Genomic DNA, 17,538 nt, shown 5'->3' on the forward strand with positions numbered 1-17,538 from the left:
TTCCAAGCATTCGAAAATATGTTCGCACTTCAAAGAAACCAAACTCTACATAGTCAAGAAACTATGCAATAGTAAACAACCGCTGAGAGAAGTTATTGCTTTAAAAGTATGAGGGCATAGTCTAAAAAATCTCAACTCACCACCCCTTGTAGTTGTGGTAATCTGAAGCATGTTCTTTCGGTGGTGACACCGGGAAATGACACCCGTCAAGCGCACCAATGCCTTGTGGGAACTCAGTCATAGCAAAAAACTCCCTCATGTGGTCTTCAATATCTGCGGGTGCAGGCATCTTGATCCAGGCTTCCTCGAGGTTTCGCAGAACAGCTGCGCAAAACTCCTTATATATTTTGTTCACTGTAGAACGGCCAAGAGAAAACAACTCTGAAATCGTTCTGTCTTCCGCAGTTGAACACAAGCGGTAGAGCGCGACGGCGACTCTCTTTTCCACAGAAATGGCCTCGGTCATTACAGTATCTACACGTTGCAGGTCACTGCGACAAGACTCCACGATGTACCTGAACGTGGCTGGAGAAACGCGAAAACACTTCTTGAAGTGCGCTTCTCCCAAATTAGGCAAGGTGTCCTCAAACCACCGCTGGCTGCGAGGAAAGCGCCATCGAGCTCTGGCTGTTCCGCTCAAAATGGTAGCGACGGCAACCACGTTGAAGGTGTTCGAAAACATCTGAAGCTCTACGTCGCGGATCTGACGTCTTAGAGCTTCTCTTTGCTCTTGGAGCCTGCGTTGTTCTGCGCGATCTTTCGCGCGGAGACATATCAACGCAGCTGTCAGAAGTTGTGCTCGACGAACTTCCTCAGGTCGGCGTTGCAACGGTCTCACTGCGGCAGGCGCCATTTTGTCTCTGGGCTTCGGATTTGACATACATTGGCCACAGTTGCTATGGCCGATTCTAAAAGACAGCAAGAAACTCAAACTAACTGTGCCATAGTATGCTTAGTTTTATATTTCACTGTTTATTACGGCAGTTTAACCTTGTAAATGCATATCTATTTTTTAAATTTATATCCTAATATTGCGCACTTCAGAAGACGCTGTCATCGACATCATTGGGTCAAATGTCATTAAATTTGGTCGTGTGGCAGCTCTGCCGAAAAAAATGTCATTCGGGAACTTAAGGCCTTAACTCCTGAATGCCATTTTATGTGCCCGTGTGGCACGGGTATTAGCATGCCGCGATCGAGTGTTCTGTGGGACCCATATTACCTGTCCTTTTTAAGTTGGGATGATATAGATGCCCTCCTGCTTCGGGAACGAGAGCGACCGCGCAGGTTGTACGTGTTCTCAAGAAGCGGCCTGCTCAACATCAAGGCCATTCCGGAAAGTACGTTTCGCCGGCAATTTCGCTTCCAGAAAGCGGATTTCCCACTTCTTCTCAGTGCCCTGCAGATACCGGAACATGTGACGAGCGCTCAGGGAGTGCGCGTCTCAGGCTACGAAGCGCTGTGCATGTGTCTGCGAAGGCTGGCGTATCCAAACCGGTTATGTGATCTCCAGGAATACCTTGCGAGGCACTATTCCGTGATTTCAAGTGTCACAAACAAAGTAATGCTCCATGTAGAAAGCAAGTTTGGCCTTCTCCTAGATGAACTCACCGTTCATCAGTGGTTGACGCACGAGAACTTGGAAGCAATGAGCGAGGTAAGCGTTCCTCGTTTGAATGTGATATTGTTTTCAGCAACGCTTGCTCCATCCATGGTGCCGCAAAATTTATCTCATCTACGTAATGTTCAGTTATCTCAGCCGATTTTTGTTTCTTTTCTGCAGCGTCACCGTTTGTTCTTTCGTTTACAGGCGGTTCATCGTAAAGGTGCGTGTTAGGCCGCTCATCTCTCGAGCATGCAGAATGGACGGTGTAGGGCTGCATGATTGTTTTGTACATACTTTTGCAGTGCCGCGAGTTGCCCATGTGTTTTGTGAATGGGGAGGCGTCCACCCCCCAGCGCGTCGGGCAGCAACCGTTTCTGTTTTTGAGGGTTCGGACGGCCCGCGTGGTGTCGGGTGACGAGCCGAGGCGCGCGCCGGGGGGGGCGCGGTGCGAAGGCGGAAAACGGATTCGGAGAACTTGCTCTTACGCGCGCTGTGTTGACATTCCGCCGATGGTCATAATAGGGCCACGCGGAAAAACCTCGAGTGGGACGGTGGTATACGCGACGTTGTGGCGCCGGCTCCCGAGTCCCCTGCTGGTTAGAGACGCAGCTGCTAGCACTGTTGACCACGCGTTGCGCGTACGGAGCGGGGGGGTTCACGCCCCTACGCATTCGGGCGGCAGCCACGTGCATCTTGTTTTGAGCGCTGAGGAGAGCCCGCTTGGTGTCTTGTTACAACTTGCAGTGCGCGCCGTAGAGAGGGGCGCGGTGCGCATGCGGAGGCCGCGTTCGGAGAACTTCGTTTAAGAACACAGAGTCCGGATGCCGCCAGCGGTCATTATTTTTCTACAAGGAAAGACCTTAAGGGGGACTGCGGTACGCGGTGTTGGGACACCAGCGCCCGAGCCCCCTGCTGGCTAGAAACGCCGCTGAGGTGCGAGATGGCCGCAATAAATCGTGCGTGCCTGGCGTGTTTGCCGAGGCCGTCACTGACCACGTGGAAATAAGAGAGGGAAACGAAGTTGTGGGAAGAAGGAAAACAGGGTTGTTTTCCAATGCATTTACTTTTGAGAGTAAGCCCATCCCTTTGGGTTGTGGCTTAAGAAACTGTCAACTCTCATTGGCAACTGCTTCTGTGGGATGGGCTAACGGTCCTACCGCCCTTTTTCTTTGTCTCTTCCGACTATAACAATCGAGACGAGGTGCTTGGTCCTCAGTCTAGGCTGTAATCACTAAACCTGATAGAACAGTAAGACTCCGTACGATGCAACGCTAGTCTGGGCCGTAACCACTTATTGGTAGAACAGTGAGACTCGGTTGGTCGTATGTAGCGACAGTTGTCCTAGGCTCTAACTTAAGAAAAAGTAGAACAGTAAGGCGCTGTTTACTTGTGTGTTTTGTATTAGTGTTCTTTTGCTAACTCTGTATTTGACTGTGTAAATATTTCCGTTGCAATATATCTTCAAGTTTTGTTACCTCCAACCTGCCTCCTGCTTCATCAACGCCGATAATCATCTTGAAGAGACTTTGGTCGACTTCAAGGAGAAAAGGACACACAAAACTTAACTGTGCGCCTTTGAAGAATTGCTGGGCCTTCATAAACGGAACGGTGCGACCCATTTTCAGACCGTCACAAGATCAGCGCATTTATTTTTCTGGGCACAAGCGGGTACATGCCTTAAAGTACCAATCGTTAATGTGCCCAAACGGCTTGATATGCGAGCTGGATGGCCCGTACCCCGGGAGCAGGCATGATGCTGGTACGTTATCGAGTGTTCGTATATCTATTAGTAAGTCAAGATATGAATATATGTTTACGATATGGCAACCCTATAAAGGTACTAACCAGATATTACAAAGAATTAAGAACGCAGTTAAAGTGTGCCTTGAAATTTATATTGAAGTTCATATCGGCTTGTGAGCTTTACGGGAATGGTTTCTGTATTTTTATTGGCCCTTAAGCACCACTAGCCAAACTTATTTGTGTGTGGTCTAATCGAAGCTCTTCTTTTGACTTATGTTCCTCGTTATGTAAAAGAAAAAAATGTGTGCAACTCATTTTACCTGTGCTTAACATGTCTGCATAGTTGTCTAATATGCACAAGGTAAGGTAATCAGGTACCAGGGTGCAGTACCTAAATGAAATAAGTTTGCCTACATGCAATACTTTTTTTCTGGGACCTTTTGTTAGTACCATATGATCCCAATTATGAAGTGCACGGACCGGTTTTCAGTTGCTTCTCTGGCACACATCTTGTACTTGTGTTTCATCGCAATAAACTTGTTTCTTTCAATGGTTATCCGCATGTTTAATTTCTGCTGCTATGCTTGTTTTCATGCTTCATGTGCAGGGATCCTCCGGGAGAGCGGGCTCTATGAAAAGCTTGAACAGCTGAATGGAGACAACCACCAATTTGTCTTGTATGGCGACCCTGCCTATCCACTCCGTCAGCTACTCATGAGACCATATCTGGGGGCAAGGCTAACAAAACAACAGCAGGATTTTAATATTGCTATGAGCAGCGTCAGACAGTCAGTTGAATGGGGGTTTGGGAAGATCATCTCTGAATTTGCCTTCCTAGATTTAAAAAAAAAACCAGAAAATACTACTTCAGGCCATACCTCGTATGTACAGAGTGGCCGTCCTACTCATCAATTGCCACGCTTGTCTGTATGGTAACCAGGTGTCTTCATATTTTGACCTGCAGCCTCCTTGTCTTCTGGATTACCTGAAGCCTGCCACGCAATAGTCAGTGGAACAAATTGCATATGTTTAAGTTTAAATGCATAAGTTTAGCGTTGTAGTGTGTATATAGTAATTTCTAAACTGTTTCATAAGACGTGCAAGTGCCTCCAACAACACTTTTTTTAAGAATAAAGCAACAGCACACACTTGTTTCTTTTGGTTATGTTTATTGCATAGAAACTTTGCTTGCAAGCGTGTCGAGAACTCGCAACAAGGCTTGCTGATTTGAGCTTAGGATTTCATTCAGTTGCTCCCTTTGCTTGAGCTCGCGTTCCCGCAGCTCCATTTCTCTCTCACGGAGCTTACACTCCTTCTCCATCTTACTCTGTCGGAACTCATATTTTCTCTCCGATTTTCGGTCCTTCATCTGTAATTCCTCTCTCCTCAAAGCTATTTTTTCAAGCTCCACCTCTATAGCTTTTCTTTTAGTTGCCTCTCATGGCACCACCTTTTTTCTAGGAACTCATGGTCCGCATTGCCAGCTGCAGTGTTGGTCCTCTTCCGTCCTGCATTGAACATTTTGGATAGTGTTAACGTAATGGAGTAATACCACTACGTTTTCACAATCAGTTTTCAGTGTAGCCTGTACATAATTCATTTTTCACATCACACGTCCAACGTTGGTAGGCATGTGGCACTACCGTCTTCGATATATGCATTTATAAAAATGATTTGGAATAAGTGTAACGCCGCATGCCTGTACTCGGATGATGCCAGCAGTTGAGAGACAGCACATTAGACTTTGTCAAGCAGGAACGTAAACTAAGTTTTGAAGTACAAAAGCCAAATTACAAGATTCAGATAAGGTCTGTTTTGACCGTAAATTGTCATTTTCGTCAGTGTCTCGACTCTTAAAAAATGCAGCATGTCACGTGCTGAATAATACTTACTGCTACCACCCTGGTTCCTAGCTGTGCGGCCTGTGTCGTCCTTCTGTGTTGTCGATGGACCGCTGATGCCGCTAGGGCCTGCTTGTGGGCTGGCATCGCATGGTGGCAGATCTGGAATGTCTGTATACATTTCTTCTAAAAGATCCTGGGCAGTTTCGCCTGCCTCCTCGGCACTTAAAGAAGGAGTCCCAAGTTCTGCAACAAAAAGTTGCACATGTGCAGTTACTTGGCAATTGTTGTATATATGTAGTGTGACACAAGTGAATACGAAGTATGCATATTCATGAAACGTTACCACTTCCTCACTTTTTCGCAATGACATTCTTACAAATGAAAGTGCTATTCTTGGGAAAAAAGTATTTCAAATGTACGGTGTAACTTCGCATGCGTTAATAGGGCAGATCACTAGAATTAAATATTTTAACAGGTTAATGTAAGCACGAAAAGACAAGCTCAGAGAGGGAGCATCAGTGATCACGGTATTGCATCACCTCCTGTTTCTGGAGCACTTTGAAATGCTGATGCATTGTCATCGTGTACACTACTACGAACGAAAATGTACCTGAATCATCAACATCCGATGCCAGTGGTTGAAAACTAGCAGCAGCAGTGTCGCGGAGGGCTGCGGCGGCTTGGCGCGCTGCTGCTGACGGCTTTTTTTTTATTACGTACCCGTGCGCTTGCGCCAAGTCCCAAATTTCTTGGAGTAGATGTGTTTTTTCAGTGTATTGCTCTTCTGTCCCGGACCTGCAAAGTTTCAATGCGTTACAGTTGTATGCTTCATTGCACACATGACGACACACACACGTGTGTGTGTGTTATCACGTAGTAGTGACGGTGAAGAAAACAGTCGTAAAATTATGAATGCCGAAACTGATTCCTTATCGGGCGAACCTGTGCCCACAAAAACAAATTTGCAGCTAAACATTTCGACAGAATTGCCTATCTGGTTGCGAAATTGATTAGGACTTGAGACTGACTCCAACCAAATAACTCAATTTTATTAGCCCGACGTTTCGGAGCCCCTTCGGCTCTTTCTTCAGGGGGTTGTTCTTGGGGGGGGGGGGGTGCCGCTTTTAAAGCATCTTTTGTAAAGAAAGGAAGGGGGAGCACGGGAGGTGGGGAGACCCATCACAGACAGAAAGGTGGGGGGAAACAAAAGGGGGGGGGTTGTTGACGGCCATCATGGTGCTGGGATGACCAGTGCTGGGGAGAGTGCTCGCGAGGGTGCCCTTGATGGGAGGCGGGGGGGGTGTTACAGGGTCGCGCCGACTTTTTTGTGTTAGTGAAACAAGCGAGAGTCTACCTGGCTGTGCGTCCTTTTCTTCTTTTCGCCATGTCGCCAAGGCCATGGACATACACCGAGGGTAGGTTGCGCTTCACGCGGTTTATGTTATTCCACGTATTCTGAATGTGCCATGACTCCAGTAGTAGTCTCCAGTAGGTACGTGGATGATTGTTTTTGCATCGTGAAGACGAGCCAAGTCGAAAACTTGCAGAAACACTTAGACTTTATAGACCCGGATATGCAGTTCACATATGAGCGCGAACAGAGCGGATCACTCCCATTCTTAGATGTACAAGTTACACGGAAAGACGGCATTTTAAAATTTTCAGTCTACCGAAAACCAACCCACACAGGCCGCTATCTTCATTTCCAATCCGACCATCCGGCAAACCACAAGGCGTCTGTTGTAAATTCTTTATTCAAAGGAGCCGAAACTCATTCCTCATCAGAATCGGATCAAAAGAAAGAAAAGAGAACGGTTCTCAACGAACTTGAGAGGAATGGCTACACAGATGACTTCATTCAAAAAACAACCAGACAACAAAAAAGAAGCAAAATGCGGGACCTTCAGCCGTTGACTTCTCCCCAACCCCAGAAGCGAGTGTCCATCCCGTATGTCAGAGGCACCAGCGAAGCGCTCAGCCGAATATTTAAAAAAGAAGGTCTCAAAGTGGCGCACAAACCAATAAACACTTTTAATATCCTCCTCCCTAAACCAAAAGATCGTCCACCCAAAGAAAAAGCTCAAGGCGTCGTCTACAAAATCAGTTGTGCCGACTGTCCGGCCTCGTACATCGGGGAAACCAAAAATCTAAAAGAAAGGATCAGACAACACGAGAACGACATCAGAACATTCAACCGTATTCGCAGCGCCGTCGCTGAACACTCTGAAGGCGCCGACCACAAAATTGCTTTCCAGGAAACTGAAATCCTTCAAACAGAGACGAACTGGCGAAAGAGACTACTACTGGAGTCATGGCACATTCAGAATACGGGGAATAACATAAACCGCGTGAAGGGCAACCTACCCTCGGTGTATGTCCATGGCCTTGGCGACATGACGAAAAGAAGAACAGGACGCACAGCCAGGTAGACTCCCGCTTGTTTCACCAACACAGAAACGTCGGCGCGACCTTGTCACCTCCCCCCCGCCCGCCTCCCATCAAGGGCACCCTCGCGAGCACTCTCCCCAGCACCGGTCATCCCAGCACCACGACGGCCGTCAACAACCCCCCCCTCTTTTGTTTCCCCCCACCTTTCCGTCTGTGAAGTGTCTCCCCACCTCCCGTGCTCCCCATTCCTTTCTTTACAAAAGACGCTTTAAAGGGACACTAAAGTGAAAAATGATTTCTTCTGCATCAGTAAATTATCGTTCTACAACAACAAAAACACCACTCTTGCAAAGATAAGACGTTTGTTAAGCCAGAAAAAGCGCAAGAACGAAATACGGGTGGCGACGCCTACTTAAGTTTCCGCACCTGGGGGCTGTGACGTCTTGGATTTTGATGGCATCTTCTAGGGCCTACTAATTATGTATAGCGGTACAGATTGACTACACTGTGTTCTAAAGGAAACAAATATTAAACATGGCAAGTTTCGGGAACCTTTATTCAGCCAAAGCTGCCCAAATGCGAAAAGATACCTTGGAATCCCCGACGTCCCGCTGACGTACCAGCGCTGCGGTTCTGGTGTGAAATTTGAATACTGATATTTTGACCTTCATTTTCTCATCTAATAATCAAACAATTCTTTTTAATTACTGCCTGCAGGGTTCTCAAACAATGCTTCATTAGACTAAACTGATTTATTGTTTCGCTTTAGTGCCCCTTTAAAAGCGGCACACCGCCACCCCCTGAAGAAGGAGCCGAATGGGCTCCGAAACGTCAGGCTAATAAAATTCAGTTATTTGGTTGGGGTCAGTCTCAAGTCCTAAACAAAAACAAATTACACTTTACACTCGAATCACAACGACAGCGGCGAACACACAGTTGGCGGTTGTCGAAATCTGATCTGAAAGTTCTAGACAATTCGCATCGCTCATACAATCAGATTCATAAGCGTCGGTGACAATACACAACAGATATAAGCATCGAGAACGTTCGAGAAACTTCCAATAAATGCAGGCGCGTCCTGCGCCTAGTGATAACGTTTAAAATTTGCTAGCAGGTGAAAAGCGGTCATCGGTGAAAGATAAACGAGGACACGTGTGAATATATAGGTAGTGCGTCCACTTTGTTTATTTTGTCGTTTTGCAGCGAAGTCAGAGTGCGTCACTCGCGCTTCTAGGGAAAACAGTTATCACAATCCAAAATCAACGCATTACTCTGCACTTTCTGGGCACGTATATCGTGACTGCAGCGGACCGCTAGTGGTGGTCTGCTAAAACGAATAACATTCACTTGGTCTGCGTCGCAAGAATTTTTTTTTCTGAGAAAAATAGGAGCAGAAAGGTATGCTATGCTTACTTTTTAAGGTTTACTTCGTCCCTTGCCTTGAAGTAGGCGAGCAGAAGATCCAGTCGCTCCCGCACTGCACGCACACTGAAGGTTTTCGCAGGTACAACGGCGTCTCCAACGTTTTTTGCAACGGCCGTCCATCTTGACATCTGTCCGAATGGGTTCACGGCGAAAACCTCCTTCAGGAGGTTCATGTCGTCGTCGTTGGTGAAGCGCACACGCATCGTGACCACAGCACCGACCACACTAGTTTGTTTTGCCGCGGGAAACGTGACATGCATCGGCTTGACATGCGGCTTTGCACCAAGCGAACGAGCGAAATAAACTTGGGCGCCATCTCGAGGCGGATACAGCAAACATGAGCAAACATTAGCAAACCCTCTAGTTAAGCCTACTGCCCGGCTAATCGAGGACGTATATCGCAAACAACGCCCATTTGTCACCTGTGCGCCGCTGCCGAAGCATCATCACACAAATCTAAGGCGAACACGAGCATTAGTGGGGAAGGATAGAGCCTAGCAGTGCAGGCAGACAACTCGATAGACCCGAAGCGGGCTGCTCTCACTTCGACTGGCGCCGCCATCTTGCCGTACGTAAGGCTCCCCTTGCGTGCGTTAGCGTTCAACGCTAAATCCTGAAAATAGCGTACGTACGTAAGAGCTCCAGCAGCGTTTACGTATAGCGTATGCGCAGTGTGGTGCACGCAACGCTAACGCTACCCTATTGAAAAAATATGTATGAGAATTGTACGAGAACTTCTCTACGCTATTATTGCTCCGTAGACTCAACGATGTCGTATGTCACATGTGTACGAGAGGACATCGTCACTGAACGAGATCGTTCTCGTATGGGTACATTAAACGAGATTATTCTCGCATAGCTATGCTTGACGAGATAGTTCTCGCACGTCTATGCTCAACGATATCGTTCTCGTTTGTGTATGCTACATGAAAATATTCTCGTTCAGCTATGCAAAATGACACTATTCTTGTTTAGCTGCATTCTACAAGTGTTCTCATTTGTGTTGAATGAGTTTTGTTCATGCAATATTTTTGGTGAAGTTCCACACAGTAACATCTACTGCCAACATTACAGCGAGTTAATTTCTATCATGTGAGTCGGCCGATGTGCCAGCTCGGAGACAAAGAGGACACTTTTTAGGGCCCACAATTAACACAAACCATCTTTATTTTGCATCCCGAAGCATGGTGGCCAGGTGCTTGTTCAGATCCTTCAGCCTCCTTGCCTCTGTATCCACGGTGCTTGGCGTTTTTGAAACAAAGTGCTCGTATGCCTCTGCAAAAAAATGTAAACAAAGCAGCCGGCACTGTTAGATTCCAACAAGCCATTGGAACTGACATGCACAATAGGTGGCTCCACTGCATAACTGAATGGGCTGGTTCTTGCATGATATTGAGTAAAGCGTGAAAATCTCACAGAGAAACAGGAAAAAGAAAACACGGAGGCTTACGAGTTTTTTACCTATGTAAATTGATATTTCAACATTAACCACAGCAGTTGAAAGCAAGTGCTCGTCCTCGCATTGTCTTGTTCCTGTCTCTGTTAAATGTTCGTGTTTTACAAACAATATATAAATGGCTGCAGAATTGCAATACAAGACCACAGAAATAGTCTAATACTTTTCCACAAGTATTTTACATTAAATGAACAAGTATAACAAGCTCATGCAAGTGAATACACAGATAGCACAGCTCTTTGCTACCGCACTGCGGAATATGCAGACGGAAAACACTGCATAGATGCCAGTGCAGAATTGTTTATAGGAAAGATTAATGCACCTTTAATACCACTATAGAAACTAAATGATAGTTTTTCTTAGCGAGCTAGAGCACAGCACTAAATATACGCATACAGCTATGCATGCCCCTGATGTGTAGACGTAAACTGTGTCGGCCCATATGAGAGATCACCTCAATACAACCCGATCTTACCGACAGCCCATTATATTCGTGCAGAAAAAGCACCGTGTGATAGGCATTACTCCTTTAACTTCCAAACACTTTGCAATCCTTATGAAAACATGAGATTTTGTGGTGTCAACGCTGGCTTGGCCTCACCCCCTTCCTTTAGCTTTCGCATACATACTTTTGCTCGTAACACTCCTGTGGATTAATTCCTGTGCCTGCCACAAGCATCGTGCAATCTCCCTGGCAAACGTGCTGTCCGTTTTGGCTTGGTCTACCCACATCCACTTACTAGCACAAATAAATAACCCATTTCGATTGTGAACCTACGAAAGATGAAAATTGCAAGAGATTAGTTACTCAAATACAAAAATAGCATATGTGCTCTCAGAAAAAGTATCTTTTCCCGAAATAATGGATAAAAAAGGTAACAGTTATTAAGGGAAACTAGGTTGCCAGACACAGCAGATGGAAGCAGATGGGAACAGTAGAAAACCACAGTAAAACTTCTTGCATCCTTAAGGAGCTGCTTTGTCCGAGCTAGAAATCTTACCCTTGAGGCTGAAAAAAGTTCTTGCAGTAACCCAGTGAGCTCAAATTACACATGCGGTGAAAGAAGGGGTGTATACAGTAAACGCTCATTCATTGAAATTTCCCAGGACTGGAACAAAATTCTGAATTAACGGAATGTTGAATTATTAAGGGTATGAAAATAAGAAACAAACGTTCACACAAACACACTTTTATACTGAATTAATCCAGAAATCGTTTCTATTTCACACATAAGCAGTATGGGAGCTGCAAATGTCAATTCACGACTGATTATACTGCTCGTAGTGGCAAGGGCGTTGAGGAAGTACTCCTTTGCAGTGCAGTCATAGCACAAGACTTGGTCACATCTTTATCAGAAACGTGCTATTCACTACCACGGGTCCATCCTGATAATTTTTTCACCATTGAGCTGGCTGTACCAGATTGTTCTACAAACTCAATGTAACTGGCTGATTGGATGCCAGCGTGCAGGCCACAGTACAATTATTGTCCTCGATAGCCATCATGTTTGTGAGACTGCGTGCATTGCACCAAGTCACAATGAAAGTGCTACTTGCCACAGTTGACCGCTGCGAACGAAACCGTGGTCATGATCATCACAACTACAGAGTGTGACTATGCAGTTCTGAAAGGCGCCAGCCGCGGGGCGCGGCTGGCGACGTAGGCGCGGAGTAGGTCAATCGCGCGCGCCGGTAACCGAATGAACACGCCGAACAACCACCTCCGATCGCACCCCAGCATTCATAGTAGCCATGCCACGTGTCGCATTCGCAGTTGTGCGAGCAACATGCATTGCCGATTTATCTGTTCTTGCCCTTTCGCTTCTCAGTTGATATTGCTGAGAAAGCAGTCAAACTGGATAGTTGTTAGACACTGGCGGTCATCTCCTTACCTTCCTTATGAATTGTGCGTTAAATGAGGCTTTTTTCTTGGTGAAAGAGTTCTAGTTTAAGGCCTAAACAAGCTCCATGGCAGTTTGCATTTAAGGAGTGTAAGCATCCTCTGAAAACATGTACATGAGGAACACTGCAGAAAGAGCACTTTAAAAAAAGAACACGAGTGTATTTATCACCAAGGCCAACCCTTGTGTGTTCTTAAATATTTATCAAAAGTCAAACTCAAAACTGATACTAAGGTGCAAGGTGTCCATATCATATTACCTTGTGAAAGCACCGTGGTGCCTGGATATTGTGGGACCAACTCGGACGTGGAGATCAGCACTGATCAGCAACACTGCAGTCTGCTTACAGATTTTCTGCAGGCCCAGCCACACCTGCATTAAAACAAGTGAGCTTGGTGTCACAAGAGTACTGTATTTACCTGCATAATGATCACACTTTCTTGTAAAAAAAATGGTCGCAAATTCAGATGTGTGATCATTACGCCGGTTAAATTTCCCGCAAAAAGAATTTTTTTATCCCGCGTTTGCTGCGGGATGGCAACAGGTTAACAAATAGGTGGCTGCCACTGAGTGTAGTGCGGAACACCAAAACAAAAATGGCGGCCGGCGCAGCAAGCTGAACACACCAAATGCACCGAATGCGATTTTTTTTTCTCGTGAGTACGTTACATGCATTGAAACAGTTTCTTCCGTATCCGGAATGAATAATATCATTAATATCAGTAAGTCTGTGGCAATAACGTAGCCATGTCCACTATGTGGGGGCAGAAACAGATGGGCGCGCTTAGCTGCCAGTGACATAGAAAGACACGGCGGGCATGCTGCGGAAACTGCGGCATTTGTCTTCACTACTATCATAATACAGCACGTTTCCGCTAAGGGTGGGCGAATATCTTAGCTGTGTTACAAGTGTTACAAGATTTGTTGCGTGCCCACGAGTGCAGATGAGAAGAATCGAAAGGTGCCTTTTTTGTTGTTCTTGACCACAACCATTACAAAGCCTACACATAATAAAGGCAATTTTGGTTGTAGCTTTTTTGTCATGGAAGTGCGGAAAGTGATGAAAGGAATGAAATCGGGCATCTGCTTAAGAATGTTTGGTGCGTGCAGACTGCTTGGTTTGTCTTGAAGAGTTGTTCACGTAGCATTCGACAGATGGTAAGCGCGATCATTAATAGCTAGACTTGGCACATGACAGATCGCTGCGGCAAGTTCGGAGTGTGATCAACACAGGAAATAAAAAAAAATCGAATTTGGACGACAAAATTCAGGGCTGTGATCATTACGTGAGTGCGATCATTATGTGAGTAAATACGGTAAATATAGAAAGTGACACTGTGAACAAAGCAATACTTATTAGGTAAAAATAAGAATGAAATGCTGATATTCGCCCATAGAAAGCTTTAAGTAACAAAGCTTGCAAGATAAGAAAAATGCAATGTATGGGCCATCTGTACAAGAACATTAATCGAAGGTCCCTTCATTTCTTTAGTCCCTTCTCCTCATGCATAGATGGCAGTCGGGTTAAGTAAACTGGGCCAGATTACCACATAGTGTAAGCAAAGGTGGTCACTTTGTGGGCCAATTATGATACCATAGCACGACACGCATCCCTACAGTCGTTTTAATGTGTTCTGTAATGCTAGCCATCTTGTAGGCCCTACAGTGTCAAAGCATCCATAACCCTAACAGCGTTACCCAGTAGGGATAACCAATAAGTGTGCACAGCAGCACAACTCAGCATATCTATCAGGAGGCTTTCGTTACACTTTTACAACTCTCCTCCTATGGCTTCATCCCAATTTTTGTCAATACAAGCTTGAAGCATCTGCACAAGCTGAATGCACCAGGGCACCATAAGAAATACCACATCTTTCTAACCAATTCCATGTTTAATATAAGACTGGCAAGTTCACTATCATGGGTAGAACAAACCAAATTGTTCTGGAATCAAGTAATCTTCCACTACCTGTGAAAAAAAAGCACGCAAGAAAGAGTACGTAGAGCACAGGGGTGTTGATGGATATTAAATATCACTGTCGTGCAGTAGACACTACATCGGCAAAACAGGCCAATGTATAAATGACTGGATTTGCAACCATGTTAACTGAATGCTCAGGTCATTTCGTGGTCACTTGGTAGTGCAAAGCTCACTTGCATTATTTTGTTTGAAAACTGTGCAACCGTGGCAATGTATAAGGACCATAGTGCTGGCGAAATTCGTTAAGATTTCCTTATATGTGTGACAGGGAATCTGCAAGTTGGCTCCACCTCCAGTGGACTATCATATAGCAAGACTGCTTATTTATCATTGTAAAACAAGCGTCATAGTAGCCATGCCATGTGTCCTTTTCGCGGTTGTGTGAGCAACATGGATTTTCGATTTATCTGTTCTTGCCCTTTCACCTCTCGCTTTATAGTGCTGTGCAAGCAGTAAAACTGGATGGTTGTTAGACTTATGTCCTGTCACTTCCTCACCTTTCTTATGAATTGTGCATTAAATAAGGCTTTTCTTTTGGTGAAAGAGTGCTACTTTAAGGCATAAACAAGTTCCATGGTGGTTTGCATTTAAGCATCTTCTGAAAACATGTACATGAGGAACACTGCAAGAAGAACGCTTTAAAAAAGAACACGAGTGTATTTATCACCAAGGCCAACCCTTGTGTCTTAGCATATTTCTCAAAACTGATACTGAGGTGCAAGGTGTCTATATCATATTACCTTGTCAATGAAGCAAAGCACAGTGGTGCCTGGATGTTGTGGGGCCAACTCAGACGTAGAGATCAGCACCAGCACTGATCAGCAACACAGTAGTGTGCTTACACTCTTTCTGCAGGCCCAGCCACATCTGCATTAAAACAAGTGAGCTTATTCTCACAAGAGTATAATATAAAAAGTGACACTATGAACAAAGTAATTCTTATTAGGTATAAATAGGAATGAAATGCTGATATTCGCCCATAGAAAGCTTTGAGTTAACAAAGCCTGCAAGATAAGAAAAGTGCAATGTATGAGCCATCTGTGCAAAAACATTAATCGAAGGTCCCTTTTTTTCGCTTCTGTGCTCCTCGTGCATAGATGGCAGACAGGTTAAGTAAACTGGACCAGACTGCCCTGTAGGGTAAGCAAAGGTGGTCACTTCTTCGGGGCGCAGCCTATAGGCTGCTTCTTGAAAGAGTATTAGAAAATGCGAATAATGCATGTATGCATTATTCACAAGAGGCCTTGTTTCTCTGAGAATGCCACAGCCAATCACATATTTCAAATTGACCATTTTAAAATGCATGCAAAGTACAGCATGGCTTTGAGGGTACCCCAGACTACTGAAATTCACATCAGCCAAGTTCAGCAGACAACACCATAATTAAGCCTCTAGAAGTTGTGCATTTTACTGCAAGTTAACAGAATAATGAGGAAGAGAAGGTGAGGGAGATGGTGCCACTATAGCATAGTTCAAGCTCTATCCCACATCATGTGCAGAAGGGCAAAGAATGCCCAGCTTTCGGTTATACTCGCACCTGTGACCACTGCACCATGTTGACTGACATGCGTAACAAGCAGTTTGTGATACCATGTTATTACATCCTGCAACTGACGTGACATCAGAGATCAGCTTCAAGCTTGACGCTATGCTATACTAGGGTCAGATAATGAACCGTCTACATTAAAATCTAAAGCAAAAGTGTTGAACATTGTTTGCCAAACCTGCCAGCCTCTGCACTTCATATTTTGCGAAAATTCTAGACAGAAATCCTGTGTTTGAAAGACAGCATGCACTTTCCTAAAGCTTTCTCTCAGTGCCCACATTTTTCTATGCATACATTATTAACCACTATTTACCTTGACACGCTGTACACAAACAGCACACTTGGAAAAGCAGAAACTAATCGGGAAAGTTGGCAGGTACCAAATACACGAATAGAACCTAGAACACATAAATGGCTGTGACCGTTTTGTACGTACCTTGTCAAAGCAGGCAGATCAGATGCTTTGTCGTGCTGTTCAGGCTGCATAGTGCTGCAGTCTCCTTTGTGGTGCAGAGATGCCTCCGTCTCAGGAAATTGTGACATCCCTAAACAATAAATGTTCAGCTTATTGTAATAACTGCTGAATCTGCAAACTTGTGATTTAACAACATCGCGTCAAATTGTGGAAAGCTCTCGTACAGCCAGCTACAAGAAGCTGCATCCGCTTAGACAAATAAATATTTCATTCTTACATCACAGGCGGTTATTAAACGTGTCAAAGGCACGAAAACAAACAGAACACTAAACACAAGAAATACAGGTTGTCTTGGCGACAATCTATAAGCATCAAAGTTTGCATACAAGCTAAAATCTTCTCACGAGTCAGATCATTTGGATGCCGTCGCGCGTTGGCGTTAGCTGTGATAACATTTGCACAACACATCAACGTACTTCTAGAATTGTCTATACGATTTCTTGCTGAGGAATTACGTACAGAAGCAGTGACATTCCCTGCTTGAATTTTTGTGCCCGTTCAGACCAAGCGATGCCCCGGCGCTAGCATACTTCATAACAAAAAGAAAATAAACAATAGATGAAGCTCTTAACAACATCAATCTCGGGGTAATTTTCGTGAAACGTTTTCCTAAATGTGCACTACGATATCGAACGAACATTAGGGAATCACTGTCACTGTTTTTGCAGCTGTACTAATCATCTTCTGCTGCGCATGACAAGGTACACTACATGAACCATAAGAATGCGCTAGGCGCCGGACTTACCTTCTGAGGCGAGCGCTCCTTCGTGTCCGTTCACGCCGCATCGACTGCACCAACAGTCCGTCCAGCGTAGTGTTGAATTGCGGTGAACTACAGCACGCGATAGCACAACTTCTTCCGTGCACTGTGAGCCGATGCGGGAGCGGCGAGAGTACAACACTTCTGATGAGCCGGGCACAAAGAAAGCGCGTGTGGACCGCACTACGATAATCAACAACGGCGCACCGCAAGAAACATACAGCGAGCTAATAGCATTGCACAGGACCCAGGGCTTAGTGATCGTTAATTCACACAAAAAAGGAGCACATGTTCTCTACGCACCGCGTAAATATGATCAAACGATCAGTACCACATCGACCGCCCGGGCCGCCGCAACAACGTTTATAGATCCTCTTTAAGTACCCCAACTCCTAGCCTATGCGAACCATTTA

General features: G+C 45.2%; 1 long non-coding RNA gene and 1 pseudogene across 2 annotated transcripts; one reads left to right on the forward strand and one right to left on the reverse strand.

The window, feature by feature from the left end:
- Positions 1 to 1,186: 1,186 nt before the first annotated feature.
- LOC140219637 (uncharacterized) lies at positions 1,187 to 5,005 on the forward strand (annotated as a pseudogene).
- Positions 5,006 to 10,155: 5,150 nt separating this feature from the next.
- LOC140219403 (uncharacterized) lies at positions 10,156 to 17,228 on the reverse strand. Of its 2 annotated transcripts, none has more exons than XR_011895632.1 (5): positions 17,111 to 17,228; positions 16,327 to 16,435; positions 15,085 to 15,211; positions 12,623 to 12,735; positions 10,156 to 10,281 (listed from the first exon to the last, which is right to left on the reverse strand). It is a non-coding gene; the product is annotated as an uncharacterized lncRNA (long non-coding RNA). The 2 variants fall into 2 exon arrangements; XR_011895631.1 differs by lacking the exon at positions 10,156 to 10,281 and adding an exon at positions 10,298 to 11,236.
- Between the last annotated feature and the right edge of the window lie 310 nt (positions 17,229 to 17,538).

Source organism: Dermacentor andersoni, chromosome 7 (genome assembly GCF_023375885.2).
Source record: "Dermacentor andersoni chromosome 7, qqDerAnde1_hic_scaffold, whole genome shotgun sequence".
NCBI lineage: Eukaryota > Metazoa > Arthropoda > Arachnida > Ixodida > Ixodidae > Dermacentor > Dermacentor andersoni.